The sequence below is a fragment of the Ambystoma mexicanum genome, chromosome 3q (assembly GCF_040938575.1).
Source record: "Ambystoma mexicanum isolate Mex_15411 chromosome 3q, UKY_AmexF1_1, whole genome shotgun sequence".
Taxonomy (NCBI): Eukaryota; Metazoa; Chordata; class Amphibia; order Caudata; family Ambystomatidae; genus Ambystoma; species Ambystoma mexicanum.
The window spans coordinates 394,863,589-394,878,420 of NC_090926.1; the positions used below are offsets into that span (position 1 = coordinate 394,863,589).

At 51.4% G+C, this 14,832-nt stretch overlaps 1 protein-coding gene across 3 annotated transcripts in view; it reads right to left on the reverse strand.

Moving 5' to 3' along the window:
* The window catches only part of HMGXB3 (HMG-box containing 3), a 1,885,602-nt gene that overhangs the window by 1,546,694 nt on the left and 324,076 nt on the right, over positions 1–14,832 (reverse strand). The gene's annotated exons all lie outside the window — the stretch shown is intronic.

The window sequence follows — 14,832 nt, forward strand, 5'->3', positions numbered from 1 at the left end:
CGGTCTGCGGGCGCTGACTCCTGGAGTGCGGTCTGGGGATGGAAGTCGGCTTCGTCTTCAGACGATCGAACTTCTGTTAGCCTGGGGAGCAAGGCACTCTTGGCAACAGTGGATGATTGCCTGGAGTCATGCGGCGATCTAGATCGAGAACGCCCAGAGGACACCGATACGGACTGTTCTCTATATGCCTCTTTCCGAGAACTCGACGTGCGCGTCGAGTCTCGGTTGGACTTCATGTGCTTTGTGGAAGTGCTGTGGGTAGCGCTTGTGTCGCCGGGGTCTTCCCCATAGCCGCTCTGCCGGACGACCTTCCGAGGCCGGGGACTTGCGCTCGGCTGTCTCTTGACGCCACGTTGCCCTCGCCGTCTGAAAGCACGGCATCGCTGCCATCGCTGAAGGCGCCCTCCACTGCCATAGCCTCCTGACGCCCGGCGTGGTGGGCCCAACGCCTGATCGAACGGTCCTTAAGTGTTTTCGGTTTAAACATACTACACGCTCTGCAGTTAGCCTCGGGGTGGTCCCTCGGCAAGCAGAGATTGCACGTGGCGTGCCTGTCGACCCAAGGATACTTGCGGTTGTACTTGGGGCAGAATTGGAAAGGGGTACCCTCCATACGCACCTTGTGGCAGCGGGCTAGTAAGTGTAGGAATATATAAGAATGTACCTATATACCAAACGAGTGTAGAGTACATCCACCCCCCCCACTCTCCCTACTTGCAGGGCCGAGGCCAGAGGCCTTCCAAGGCCCAAATCCGTCGTGCAGCTGTCGACGGTCGAATTCTTCTCCGGCATCGAGTGTGGAAGTTCGGTGACTCGACGTTGGGATGGAGAATGGGTAAATATAACAATATTTAGCAAAAGCATGGCTAAGGCCAGGGAACTCTGAAATGCTTCCGACCAGTATGGCGGAAAAAAACAATCTGAGGGTCCTACACGCGTGAGGAATCATGGGTACAAGGGACGTCACACTCGGGATATTATTACTGGCACGCCCTGTGTCGACGCCCATTTTCGAGTTTCGAAAAACAAACTATTACTTCGCAGCTTCCACTAGATGTCGGCCTATGCACAGCATGTGATCTAAGCAGATTCCACAAGCCTCAGAAATATATATATATATATATATATATATATATATATATACAGGTCATCTGAAGTGTCCTGACTGTGTCTAGCAATGGGTTGGTGTGTGGAAGTGCTGGGTTATGAGCTGTCTAGTCTCTGAACCTTGGAAGGTGGTTCCCCACTTGCCTCCCCGCTACCCTGTTGTGTTTCATTAACCTGTGGGTGTACGAACTCTTCTGGATGCCTGTCCATAAAATCGACAAAGCGAGGCATTCTCTTCATCACCTTCTCAAATCTTTCAGTGGCCCAATCAGTGGATCTTGGAAAGGGATCTGGTCGTGAGGGAGAGGGTTCTGGAAGTGCAGGGCGTTTCATTTTGTGTAAAGCCTCTGTCAAAGTGTCCTGAGAGAGTGTACAAGGTTTTTCTTGTGTTTTTTGGGTGTCGAAATATGTGAAGATTTGGACGTTTTACCCTTAAGAAGAGTTTTGGGGACAGTGTGTGTAAAATATTTCTGTTCCTGCGCACGTTGTTCGGCACGTGAAAGAAGGGCCTTTTTTTCGGAGCGCTGTCGACAACAGGCCTACTCGCGCCTGTTTGGGAGTTCTGTCTTGTGGTGATTGCAAAGCCCCAGAGGACAGTAGGCGTTTTGATTGTTCTTTCTCCCTGGACAGTGTATGGCCGTGTTTTTCCGACCACCGTAAGGCTCGGGTTGTGGGTTTAGTACGTTTGTGGGTAAGGGTGCTTTTGCCACTGGGTGTTGTCTCCAATACAGGGCCGAAGGCCTGCTTACCGGAGTTAGTCTGGGGCCAGCTGATGAGGTTCTGCAGAACCGGATCATCCTCAGCGTCAGTGTGTGTGCCATAGCTGCATTCTTCATCGAATCCACCTACGTCGATGAACCACTCAGCTTGCATGGCGTGGGCGGCCCAGCGCTTGGTACCGGGATCCTTTAAAGCAGTGCTGATCATCGTGATTCCGTGGAAGACAGTGATTGCACACAGTGCGCTTGTGCTTCCCGGGGTACTTTCGACTACAAGAGGGACAAAATTTAAAGTGAGTGTTTTCCATATTTAAGAGACAGTGTATATATGTCCTCCACCCACTCTCACTACTGTAATGGGGTGAAGCCCGTGTAGGGTGACGTCCTAGATCGTCGAAAAGGAGGTTCTTTCTTCGATGTAGGTAGTGAAGCCGTCCGTCGAGTGTCATCAAAGGTTGTTGAGGAGAAGAAATGGATGGATTGGCAAATATAATATTAAACTTTGTAATAATATTAATGGCGTATAGCCAGGAATCTCTGCAACATGCGACCGACTATGATGGAGGAAAAAAGACAATGAGGGACCTTCACGCATGAAGGACCATGGGTACAGGAGACGCCATACTAGAGATAGTATTACAAGCATGCCCGGTCGACGTCCCTTTTCGAGTTTCCAAAACAAGTGATGCAATACTCTGCGACTACCAGTAGATGTTGGCCTACGCATAGCATGTGATCCAAGTAGATCCACACCCCTCACAAATATATGGGATACATTACTCACTGTAATCGTATTTGTGATGCTTGTATCTACTTAGATTCACATGCTGTGCATAGGCCAACATCTAGTGGAAGCTGCGGAGTATTACAGTTGTTTTTGAAACTCGAAAAGAGACGTTGACAGGGTGTGCCAGTAATACTATCCCTAGTGTGACGTCCACTGTACCCATGATCCCTCACGCGTGTAGGTCCCTCAGATTGTATTTTTCTGACATGAGGTGCAGCGTGAGTACAGTTGTATCCAAGCAGACAAGTATCAGACAAGCTCATAAGCTTCCTCAGGAGAGGAAGGGTGGGTTGCATGTGAATCTAAGCAGATACAAGCAACAGAAATACGATTACGGTGAGTAATGTATCCCTTCTGAGGCTTGTGGAATCTGCTTAGATCACATGCTGTGCATAGATTAGCGAGCAGTGGAAGAATGAGGTGGGATGTGAGAAGGTTCATGAGCGAATAAATGTCTTAGAACCGCTTGTCCCACTTGGGTATCTGTCTTGGAATGGGTGTCAATGCAGTAGTGCTGAGTGAAAGTATGTATAGAGTTCCATGTAGCTGCCTTGCAAATGCTGTCTAAGAGGACATTTGCGATGAAGGCCAGAGTGACTCCAGTTCTTCTTGTGGAGTGAGCCCTGGTTGTAAAAGGCAGCGTTTTATCTGATAGGGAATAGCACAGTTGGATACATCTGACTATCCACCTAGAGATGGCATTCTTAGAAATGCGGTCACCTTCTCTGCCTGGCGATATGGAGACAAACAATTGATCTGTTTTCCTTAGCGGTCTAGTCTTGTCTACGTAGTAGAGGACTGCTCTCCTCACATCTAGTGTGTGGAGTTTTACCTCAGCTGAGCTTTTGGGTTCTTGAAAGAAGGCCTGTAGCTCAACTGACTGGTCTACATGAAATTTGGAGATGAATTTAGGTGAGAACCTAGGGTGAGTACGTAAACCGAGCTTGACTTTGTATACAATAAAGAAAGGATCCTGCACTGGCGAAGCTTGAATTTCACCGACCCTTCTTATGGAAGCAATAGCCACTAAGAAGGCAGTTTTATAGGTCAGGTGTTTGAGACTAGACTTGTGCATAGGCTCGAAAGGGGGTCCCGTGAGCTTAGCGAGTACCACATTGAGGTCCCACCCTGGCGGCGGGTTAGGGTTAGAAGGAACAAGTTACTTACCTGTAACTGTTGTTCTCCAGCATGGGTCTGGCATGGATTCACATGCTCATGAATATTCCCGTCGTCAGGCTGGGAATCCTCGGTAAAGAAAAAACCAGTATCAGTTTAGTTTCTGATCTGTCTTTCGTAGTAGTAACCAATCACTGATCTCTGCGTCATACTGACCACAGCCAATGACTGCCCTCTAATAAAGCCCCGCCTCTGGCAGCCATCTTCAGATTTGGTAGCACGTGAAGTGGCAGTATGACCAAGTGAAGAGCCGCAGAGGGGTAAGCGGGAGGGTTCGCATGTGAATCCATGCCAGACCCATGCTGGAGAACAACAGTTACAGGTAAGTAACTTGTTCCTTCTCCAGCATGGGGTCTGGCATGGATTCACATGCTCATGAATAAAGAATACATAGCAGTACACACATGCACAACCACGGGAGGTGGCAAAGGCTCAACATTAAGCATTACATCGAACTCAACATTAAGCAAATCTTACCTCCTCACCAGGCTCACCTTAGGCGAACAGGTTGCGCAGCACTGCTTGGCCGACCCTGGACTCCTCCCTGGAATCCCGATCGACGCAGTAGAATTTCGTGAAGGTGTGCGTCGACCTCCACGTAGCAGCCCTGCAGATGTCCAACAAGGGCACACCAGATAGGAACGCCGTGGTAGCTGCGATCGCTCTGGTGGAATGGGCTCTTGGACGGCCAGGCAGCAATCGGTTTGCCAACCGATGACAGGACATGATACAGCCGGAGAGCCATCTGGAAATGGAAGCCTTCGAGAGAGCCTTCCCCAGATTGGCAGGTCCAAAGTTCACAAAGAGTTGTGACGTCTTCCGAAAACACTTTGTGCGGTCCACGTAGAACTTCAGCGCTCTAGCCACATCCAGCGAGTGCAAAGTCCTTTCAGCCGGCGACGAAGGCGACGGGAAGAAAACAGGCAACACCAAGGGTTCGTTGAGGTGGAAGTCCGACGGCACCTTGGGCATGAAGGAGGGGTGCGTCCTGAGCACTACCCTCGTGTCGTGAAAAGTACAGGGCCTTGCAGGAAAGGGCCTGGATCTCTCCCACCCGTCGTGCGGAGGTGATGGCCACAAGAAACGCTGTTTTCCACAAGAACTTCAACGGAGCCGAGTGCAGAGGCTCGAACGGAGGTCCCATGAGCTTGGTCAGCACCACGTTGAGCTCCCACACCGGGACCGGAGCCTTCACCGGCGGGAACGATCACAACAGTCCCTTCATGAACTCTTTCACCAGACGATGAGACCACAAGGACGTCCGCCCCGTGGTTCTGGTGTATCGGGCGATTGCAGCAAGATGAATCTTGATGGACGCGTGCGCCAGTCTAGCTTTGGACAGCGTCAGTAGGTACGGCAGTACTTGGGGAGCCGTAATCCGTAGAGGGTTAATCTTCTGTGTGTGGTACCAGACAGAGAACCTCTTCCATTTGTGTCCGTAGCATTTAAGAGTTGAGGACGCCCTGGCCTTTGCAAGAACCTCTCTGCAGTCGGCCGGTATGTCGTATCCTCCAAACTCTAACGCTGCAGGAGCCAGGCCTGCAAGTTCAGCGACTTCGGGTCGTGATGGAGGATGGCGCCTCCTTCCCTGGAGAGAAGATCCGCGTCCCCTGGCAGCTTGATTGACGGGGACGTTGACAAGTCCAGAAGGTCCGGGAACCATATCTGCCTCGGCCACGCAGGTGCGACGAGGATCATCCTGCACCGTGACCTCTTGAGCTGGTTGATGAGCCGGATCAGCAATGGCAATGGAGGGAACGCGTATAGAAACAGGCCCTCCCAGGGGAACGAGAAAGCATCGCCCATGCTCCTCGGCTGGGGAAACCTGCTGGCGAACCTCCTGCACTTGGAGTTCGTCGCCGTCGCGAACAGATCGATCTGGGGTGTGCCCCACCGTCGGAAGAGGCGGTCCACTAGATCCTGCCGTAGTTCCCACTCGTGGCACAAGCGCAGCTCCCTGCTGAGTGAGTCGGCAATGATGTTTTATATCCCTGCCAGATGAAACGGCACCAGAAACATCCCTTGGGCGACGGCCCAATGCCACAGATCCTGCGCCTCCCTGGACAGGGCTGGGGACCTGGTTCCGCCCTGTTTCCTGATGTAGAAGATGGTGGTGGTGTTGTCAGTGAAGATCCTCCCCACCTTGCCCTTGAGGGACGGAAAGAAGGACCTGAGGGCCCAAAGCACTGCACGGAGCTCCAGGACGTTGATATGGAGGGACTTCTCCGTAGGGAGCCAAAGGCCTCTCGCGTGCAGATTTTCAGTGTGCGCTGCCCACCCTTCCAGGGAGGCATCCGTGGTCACTGTCTCCTGGTGGCCGGGGGCCTGGAAGTCCATGCCCGCCGTCAGAGGCGCGCGGGTGCCCCACCACCGGATCGCTCGTCGGAAACTCTCGTCGAGTCTGGATCCAGCGTGCATCCAGGAACTCCTGCAACGAGTGCATCCGGAGCCTGCACAGGGGGATGAGGTAAATGCAAGAAGACATCATTCCGAGGAGGGACTTGATGGACCTCACTCTGGCCGCGTCCGCAACCAGCATCCGCTGCACCTTGCCCAGAATGGCCCTCGTCCTTTCCTCCGACGGATAGGCCAGGAGCGACACTGTGTCGAGCTTCGCTCCCAGAAACAGTGCGTCTTGCGCGGGCACCAGGTGGGACTTGGCGTAGTTTATGGAGAATCCCAGGTCTGTGAGAAGTTGGAGGGTCCTTGCCGTGTGCTCCACGGCGAGCTCCTTCGTCTTCGCTCGGATGAGCCAGTCGTCCAGGTAGGGGTAGACGTGGATCCCCTCTCGGCGCAGCTGCGCCGCCACCGGTGCGAGGCACTTGGTGAACACCCTGGGTGCCGACTTTAGTCCGAAGGGAAGGGCTCTGAACTGATAGTGACGCCCTTGGACCACGAACCTGAGAAACTTTCGGTGTCCCTTTAGGGTGGGAATATGGAAGTAGGCATCCTCCAAATCCAACGACGACAAAAAATCGCCCTCCTCCAGCTGACCCAGGACGTGTTGGAGGGTGACCATCCGGAACTTCTGTGCCTTGATGAATTTGTTCAGTCGTCGTAGGTCCAGGATGGGACGCCATCCTCCCGTCTTCTTCTTCACGAGGAAGTCCCTTTCGGTGTCCCTTTAGGGTGGGAATATGGAAGTAGGCATCCTCCAAATCCAACGACGACAGAAAATCGCCCTCCTCCAGCTGACCCAGGACGTGTTGGAGGGTGACCATCCGGAACTTCTGTGCCTTGATGAATTTGTTCAGTCGTCGTAGGTCCAGGATGGGACACCATCCTCCCGTCTTCTTCTTCACGAGGAAGTATCTTGAGTAAACTCCGGAGCCCCGAAGCCTCTTTGGGGCGAGCTTGATGGCGCCCTTCCTGAGCATCGCCTTTACCTCCAAGAGAAGTTGAGGGACGTGAAGTTCTTTCCTGGCCACAGGGGGGACGCGCGGGCACCTTCTTTGAAACTCGAGCGCGTGACCCTGGGCTAGGGCGTCCAGCACCCAACGGTCAGTGGAGATGGACTCCCGCAGGCTGACGAAGCTCGCCAGCCGGCCTCCCACCGGGGTGCTTCGGTGGGGGCCCGACTCCACGGCCGGTTCAGTCTTGCTTCAAAGAGGCTTTGCCGCCTTGACCTCCTTGGCGACGACTGCGGGGTCCGCCTGACTTGCCTCGTCCCCTGTAAGCTTCCTGCGACGACGAACGGGCCGCTTGACGGTTGGTGGAAAATCCGCCGCCGGAACCTTTGGAGGCACCCTTTCCTCCGCCCCTCCGAAAGGGCGACTGCCGTTGCTGGAGAACCCCAAGAGCCCGGGCCGTCTCCGTGTCTGCTTTGATGGCTTGAAGGGAATCGTCCACTGTTTTCCCAAAGAGGTTGTTTCCATCGAACGGCATGTCCAAGACTCTGGTCTGCACGTCTTGACGGATGTCAGTAGCCTTGAGCCATCCACGCCGCCTAAGGCACACGCCGTTGCCCAACTGGCGAAATCCAGTGTTGGCGATGTCCGTCGCAATCGTAATGGCGTAGTCCGACGCCACCTCACCTTCCTGCAAGATCTCTAGGGCATCCGCCCTCTTGTCGTCCGGTAGGAAGTCCAGCAGGGGGACCAGTTTGTACCACAGCTCCCTGTTGTAGCGGGCTACGATAGCCAAGGCGTTGGCCGCCTTAATCGTCGTCGCTGCAGACGAGATGACCCTGCGTCCCTCCGTATCCAATTTCTTCCCTGTCCGGCGGGGAAGTCGACATGGAGGCCGCACCCCCCCCCCTGCTTTCTTCCTGGCCGCATCGGAGACGACAGAGTCCGGGGTCGGCTGTGCCCGGAGGCACAAGGGGGCCGCGTCCGGGACCCGGTACTTCTTCTCGTACCGATCCCTTCTAGCTGGCGTCGTGGATGGGTTCTTGAGGAGGGCGAGGCCCTCATCCCAAATATCGTACAGTAGAGGCACGGAGAGGACCGTCTTCCTCTTGGCCTTGCGCCGTTGATAAAGGAAACCTTCCTTCTTCTCCTCCGGGCAGAGCTGGAAGAGCTTGGATGCCTAGGCGATCATGGAGTGAAACGATCCAATCTCGTCGGGCGGGGAAGCCCGGGTGGGAGGTGACGACGGCAGATCCTCGTCATAAACCTCGTTGTCTGTTCCCGTCGCGGCCGTGTCAGTCCCCGTATCATCCCCACGAGTCGTGGACGGGGAGGAGGGCTGAACAGGGCGCGATGGCTGAAAAGGAGGTGGAGGGTGAATCCTTCTTCTCTTAGGGGGAGGGCTCCCAGAAGGGCCTGGCTCCGGGTCCCCCGTCGGGAGTGGTTCCTCCGCTGGTGGTAACGGCAGTCTCGTCCTTATCTCCGAGCATAAGGACTGTATAGCCAACAAAATGGCCACCGAGTTGTCTTGCGGCGCTGGTTGAGGGGAGTCCAACAGGCGGTCAGGGGCCCTGTCGGCACCCTCGATGATATCGTAGTCTCCTACGTCGGGATCCCTCCCGACGGGCTGGTTTTCTTCCACGCCAAAGCCGTGGCTTAAGACCTCGATCAGCTCTTCCTCAGAGGTTGAGGCCGAATCCACGACGACCTCCTGCCCCCCCTTTTTCTTCTCCGTCGGAGGTTTCACGGGGGTCCTGTCGATGGGCATAAAAAAGGACTCCCTCCGCGGTGGCAGGGAGACTCTGAGCCCCGAGGTCGCCACCACTGGTGTAGCCTCCACAGGCTGAGCCAGGGCCACCGCGACTGTCTCGATAGAGGCCTTGGCTGGATGGATTAAGGCTTTCACCACCTTAGGTGCGCTCACCGCCTTCTCCTTGGGGGGGGGACACTGCCTCGCTCTCCCTCCGATGGGGCCTTCGAGCTCGACCGGGGCCTCTCCAGGAGCTTCGCCGGGTGCTCGGCCTTCCTCTTACCCGAACCAGAGCGTTGGCTCGTGGTTGATGGTGCCGGGGAGGATGCGCCCTGCCTGGCGCCCGTAGAGCCCGACCGTTCGGCGCTCCCGGTGCCAGCGGACTCGCGGTGCTTGGCCTTGTGTTGGACCCCCGTCGCCGGGGCGTCCTCAAAGGTCATAGAAGACCGCTCGGATTTCTTCCTCTTCTTCTTGCCTGACGGGCTCTTCCCTTCCAGCCAGTTGGCGAGACGTTGATGGCGGTCCTTCATGGTCCGCTCCGACATATTGCCGCAAAACGCACAGTCCTTCTCCACGTGCGTCTTGTCCTCATGTAGGCAGTAAAGACAAAAGGAGTGTTCGTCCTCCTTAAAGACATTCTGAAGCTGGCATCCAGGGCAGACCCTGAACAGCTTTCCGGGCGTCGAGCTTCCCTTCTCCTGGGCCATGTCCGAGATGGGCCTGAGAAACTTCTGGAGTCCTCCAAAAGCGTAGCTCGACGAAATCTTCACCCTTGAGGGGCGTAGACGAATCCGACACGGGTCCCTGTTGATCGGATGAAGAATCGGTGGAGCTTGAGGCTCTTTTTGACCGAAAAAATCGAAGTTTTGAGAAAAAAAACGTGAAAAAATAGCACTAACGCTCGAGAGCAATAGCACGAGGATCCCAACACTTGAACGTGCGGTAAAAATCTGAAGATGGCTGCTAGAGGCGGGGCTTAGGTAGAGGGCAGTCATTGGCTGTGGTCAGTATGACGCAGAGATCAGTGATTGGTTACTACTATGAAAGACAGATCAGAAACGAAACTGATACTGGTTTTTTCTTTACCGAGGATTCCCAGCCTGACGACGGGGAATATTCATGAGCATGTGAATCCATGCCAGACCCCATGCTGGAGAAATTGGAGGGTCGAATCCCTTTACTCCATCCATAAATGCTTTGATGACTGTTACTTTCCACTATGAGACCTTATTGTGAGTGGTTGTGTAGGCTGACAAAGCCCCCAAGTGGACTTTTAGGGAGTTAAATACTAACCCTGCATCTAGCAAATGGAGCATATAAGTTTCAATGTGTGATGGAGTACATTCTATAGGGTTGATTTGTTTAGTCTGGCACCAAATTACAAATCTTCTCCATTTGTCAAAGTAACAGTGCCTAGTGTTTGGTTTTCTTGATTCTTTCAAGATATCCATGCATCTCTGTGGCAGGTTGAGATGTCCGAACTCTATGACCTCAGGAGCCATGCTGCCAAGTTCATTGAGTGCGGCTGCACTGTTAGTCCCTCGTGCTGGGTGAGTAGGTTGTACTGGCACGGGAGTTTGATGTGATCGCACATCGCCAGTTTGGGCAGATGTGGATACCAAGGTTGTCTTGCCCAAATAGGAGCAACTAGGATAAGCGTCATCGGTTCCTTATGTATTTTGTTCACCACCTTCCTCATGAGCAGGGTTGGTGGAAAAGCGTAGGCAAATGTCCCTGACCAGTTCATCCATAGGGCGTTCCCCATGGCGCCTGGCTGGGGGAACATGGACGCGAAGTCTGGGCATTGACTATTTTCGCTTGTGGTGAATAGGTCCATTGTGGGGAAACCCCACTGAGAGAAGAGGTGTTCTATGACGTCTTTGTGTAGTCGCCATTTGTTTTCCTCTGGAAGGGGATCTCTGCTCAGAGAGTCTGCTCTGGAGTTGAGTTCCCCTGGAACATGTTGGGCTGACAGGTAAATCTTCCGTTTGAGTGCCCATTTCCAAATTTGATGGGCAAGCCTGGACATAAATTGAGAACAAGTGCCCCCCTGTTTGTTTATGGAAAACATTGATGTTGTGCTGTCTGTAAGGACCTGCACTGACTGGTTCGATAAGAGGAGTTTGAATGCCCAAAGCGCTCTGAATACTGCTAGAAGTTCCAGCAGATTGATGTGGTTCTGAGCAACCTTGCAAGACCAGAGACCCTGAGCTTTGTGGTGAAGGTAGTCAGCTACCCACCCTGTTAAGGAGGCGTCTGCTGTGACGACTGCCTGAATCTCTGGGTCATAGAAAGGTTTCCCTTTTGTTAGATTCTCTCTCATCCACCAGCGAAGATTATGTACTAGTGTTGGCGAAATGACCACTAGATCGTCCCACTGAAGACCACTGTTACCACTCTAGCATTGGGCGCATGCGCAATCATGCATGTGGGACCAGGTAATTCGCCCAGGTAAATGCATCATACCATCATCCCGAGCAAGCGCATTGCTTTGCATACGGTTATCTGGGGACCAGCTAGATACTGAGGTATTTGCAGCAGTATTTTGTGTACCCTTTCATTTGATGGAAAGACTAGACCCTCTTCTGTTTTTATGGCTGCTCCTAAGAACTGTTTGGTCTTGTTTGGTACAAGGCTTGATGTTTTCTCATTGATTGAGAAACCCAATTGGAAAAGTAGATTGATTGTTCTTTGGATATTTTGCTTCCAAATTTGGGGTGTTTCCCCTGTGATCAGCTAGTCGTCCAGGTAAGAGTACACTGAGATGGACTCCTTGGGTAGATGTGCCACCACCACTGCCAGTACCTTGGTGAATACCTTTGAAGCGGATGCTATGCCGAAGGGTAGCACCTTGAATTGGTAGTGCTGGTTTGCTATCTTGAAATGCAAGAATCTTCTAGGAACATTGAAATATGAAATATGCATCTTTCATATCCCAGGTTGCCATGTAGTCCCCCCCGCTTTAGCAGTGGGATTACTTCCTGTAGCGTTGTCATGCAGAATTTCTGTGGATTGACATAGCCATTTGTAGGACGAAGCTCTAAGACCGGGCGCACTGTGAGATCTTTTTGCGGCACAAGGAAGTACGTTGAATAGATACCCTTCTTTACCTGGTTTGCCGGGACGACTTCTACTGCATCCTTTAATAGCAGCGCTGCCACCTCTTCCAAAAGGTTGCGCTGTTCTTCTTTGGAGGTGGCTCTTTGTCTTGGGGGATGGTTGGCAGATTGCTGTAGCAGTTCTATGCAATAACCGCCTGCTACGGATGAAAGTACCCACTTGTCTGAGGCGATTCCCTCCCAGAGATGGTTAAAGTATGATATGCATCCTCCTACTGGAGTGGCACGGGAGGAAACCTGTTGCGGCTGGTGATTGTTTGGGGGGTGTGGAGCCGCCTCTGGAAGAGGAGGATCTACACATGCCGCAAGATCTTCTCTGCCATCTTTGAAAACCTTGCGAACACTGCCCCTGTGGTGAGCCCCAGGACGAGCTCTGACCCTGGTTGTACCCAGACCCCCGTTGTGAGTTTTGTCCCCTAAAGCGGCAAAGATTATAACCCCCTCTTTGACCGGAGGATTTATTCGTAAATTGGCCCAGTGACTTCAAGGTATCATACTCTTCTTTGGCACTCTTGAGGGCATCTTCCACTGCCTTGCCGAACAAGACGATTGGTTCTATTGTGGGATATATTTACCGACTCAGCAGTACTTCCCTACGTCACCAAGCTGCACTTCAGCAGAACCAGCAAAATGGCTGCGAAGGCTCCTTTGAGCACCAGGGTCTTGCCTCAAAACTGCGTTTTGCAGCTACAAAAGGATGGCTGCACTGTTTTGCCAAGCACCATTGGGCAGGTTGGAACAGGGACTACTGCCAGGGTGTGTTCTTGTGTATACTAAAGAAGCGAAGTGAAAAGCTGCGCTGCGTTGCTGCTAGCCCACAGATTCCCAGTGAAAAAGGGAAATATTTTACATTTAAAATGATGCCGCTCTGATGCTCTTTTCATCTGTTCTACATTACTCTGTTTTTATCATTAAGGCCCTACATGCCCATCCAAATTCAGATTGTGCCTCAGCAGGAGAGAGCAATATTCCTGAATGGCAGGCTGTGTCAGACCAGATCTGGGAAATCAGAAACTTCATTTAAGCTGCACGGAAAAAAGCTTGAATTTTGGGCTACAAAATGTCAAAATTCACTGCTTCAAAAGAGGCCCTGGCTCTCTGGGCCTATGTCAATTCCAGTGGGTCTGTGTCTTAAACAAATTGATGTATGAGAGAAACTGATATGTGCTGCAAAACTATGTGGGAAATTCAAATGGAAGAGAAAACCTTTTGAAAGGGATATACCAGCAGACTTCACCACATGTTTAAATGTGCTATTGCAAAATAAGAAAAATACCTGTTTTAAAAGTGTATGTTGGATAAGGCCTTGTCCTGGCCTAGCAACGTAAAGGGGTTTTTGTGGGGAAACATATAGGATGTTTTATTTCAATAGGCTTGCTTCTGATTCAGAACAAAATAAAGTAAAATAAAGAATTAAATGCATTGGTTTGACTGAGAAAGCTCCAGAACCGGTTTTTCAGCTGGCTAAGCTGAGACCTTCCCCCCCAAAAAGGAGCCACCATAAAACGTCTGGGATATATTCATGTTAATTTCTACGTTTGGAAACTTTGAATGGACCAAGACAAAGAAAGATTGCATGCTCGTCAGACTTTTGTCTGTGCTTCAGCTTGAGACAATAGATCTCGGACACCTATGTGGGCGAAGTGGCAATAAACATTCAATCAAACTGGGAAACCCCAATGGCCACCCTGGGCTGAAACAGACAGTTAGTTGGTGGTAGCTGAAGAAAAGAATTGTCCCAGTTGAGGGACAAAGGCTAACCATCTGTCTCAAAATACTATTTGATGAATAAACTTAAGACTTAATTCTGTAACCGGACAGCGCAGAAATGTAAAAGTTCGACAGTTTAAATACGATTTTCATGGCTTCTAAACAAGATGTTGCGGCCGTTCATAGCATGCATGCGATACAAACGCCAGGAGAATGTAAATGGTGGGGAAAGTACACATGGTGGAACGTTAAATTGCGGGATTTTGGGTTAAGCGGTTCTTAATTAAATCGCAAAAAACTATTACAAGGGTGAAACAATGGCGCACAGACCTGGGAGTTGGACTGCCATGCTCTGCGTGAAATATGTAATCTGACTATGTTATTTGTTAAAGTCCCACAACTGTACAAATGTGCAAGGCATAAAATAAGCAGTATCGCAGAGCAATTTGCTATGCAATTCTGTAGGTTTGCTAATTAAATTGGCACTTGTGTAGCAAAGTTAGCTATTTAAGTTACCCTGTTCAATGAAAGTACAGCTCACCCTGCATTCCTCTATTGCCTTCAGAGCTCTCTGCACCCTCTTATCTGTTCACTGCAAGTTCAAAGGGGCTAATGGAGAGAGAGTGCAGCAGTAATCATCCCCTTCACTCTTGTGCCAAAAGCCCTGTGTGGGAGTGCTACGCACATTTTATTTGTATTGTTAAAATAATTGCAAACCAGAAATAATCGGGATAATACTGTTATTAAGCTAACTGTATCCTGTCTGCCAAAGACCAGTATGTGTTCTTTTTTTTAAAGGCTTTCAATTCCTTTCCTAAAAATGTAATGGGTTACATAATGCATAATTACAGTATTGGTACTGTAAAACACTGCATTGTCTCCATGCTTTAGAGTGAAGTGTATCTAAATCTCAATGTCAACTAGATTTCATTTTGTTGGGCAAGATGCATCATATTGACGAGTCGACACCTTTGAAAATGTACATGACCACACTGCCAAATGCTTTGATGGCAAACCAAGTACTGTAGCCTGCTGGTTACATACAGCTTGCAACTGGTGCTCAACCCATGAGCTGATTTCATACTCCTTATCATTCTATCTTACCATGTTGGTTTAT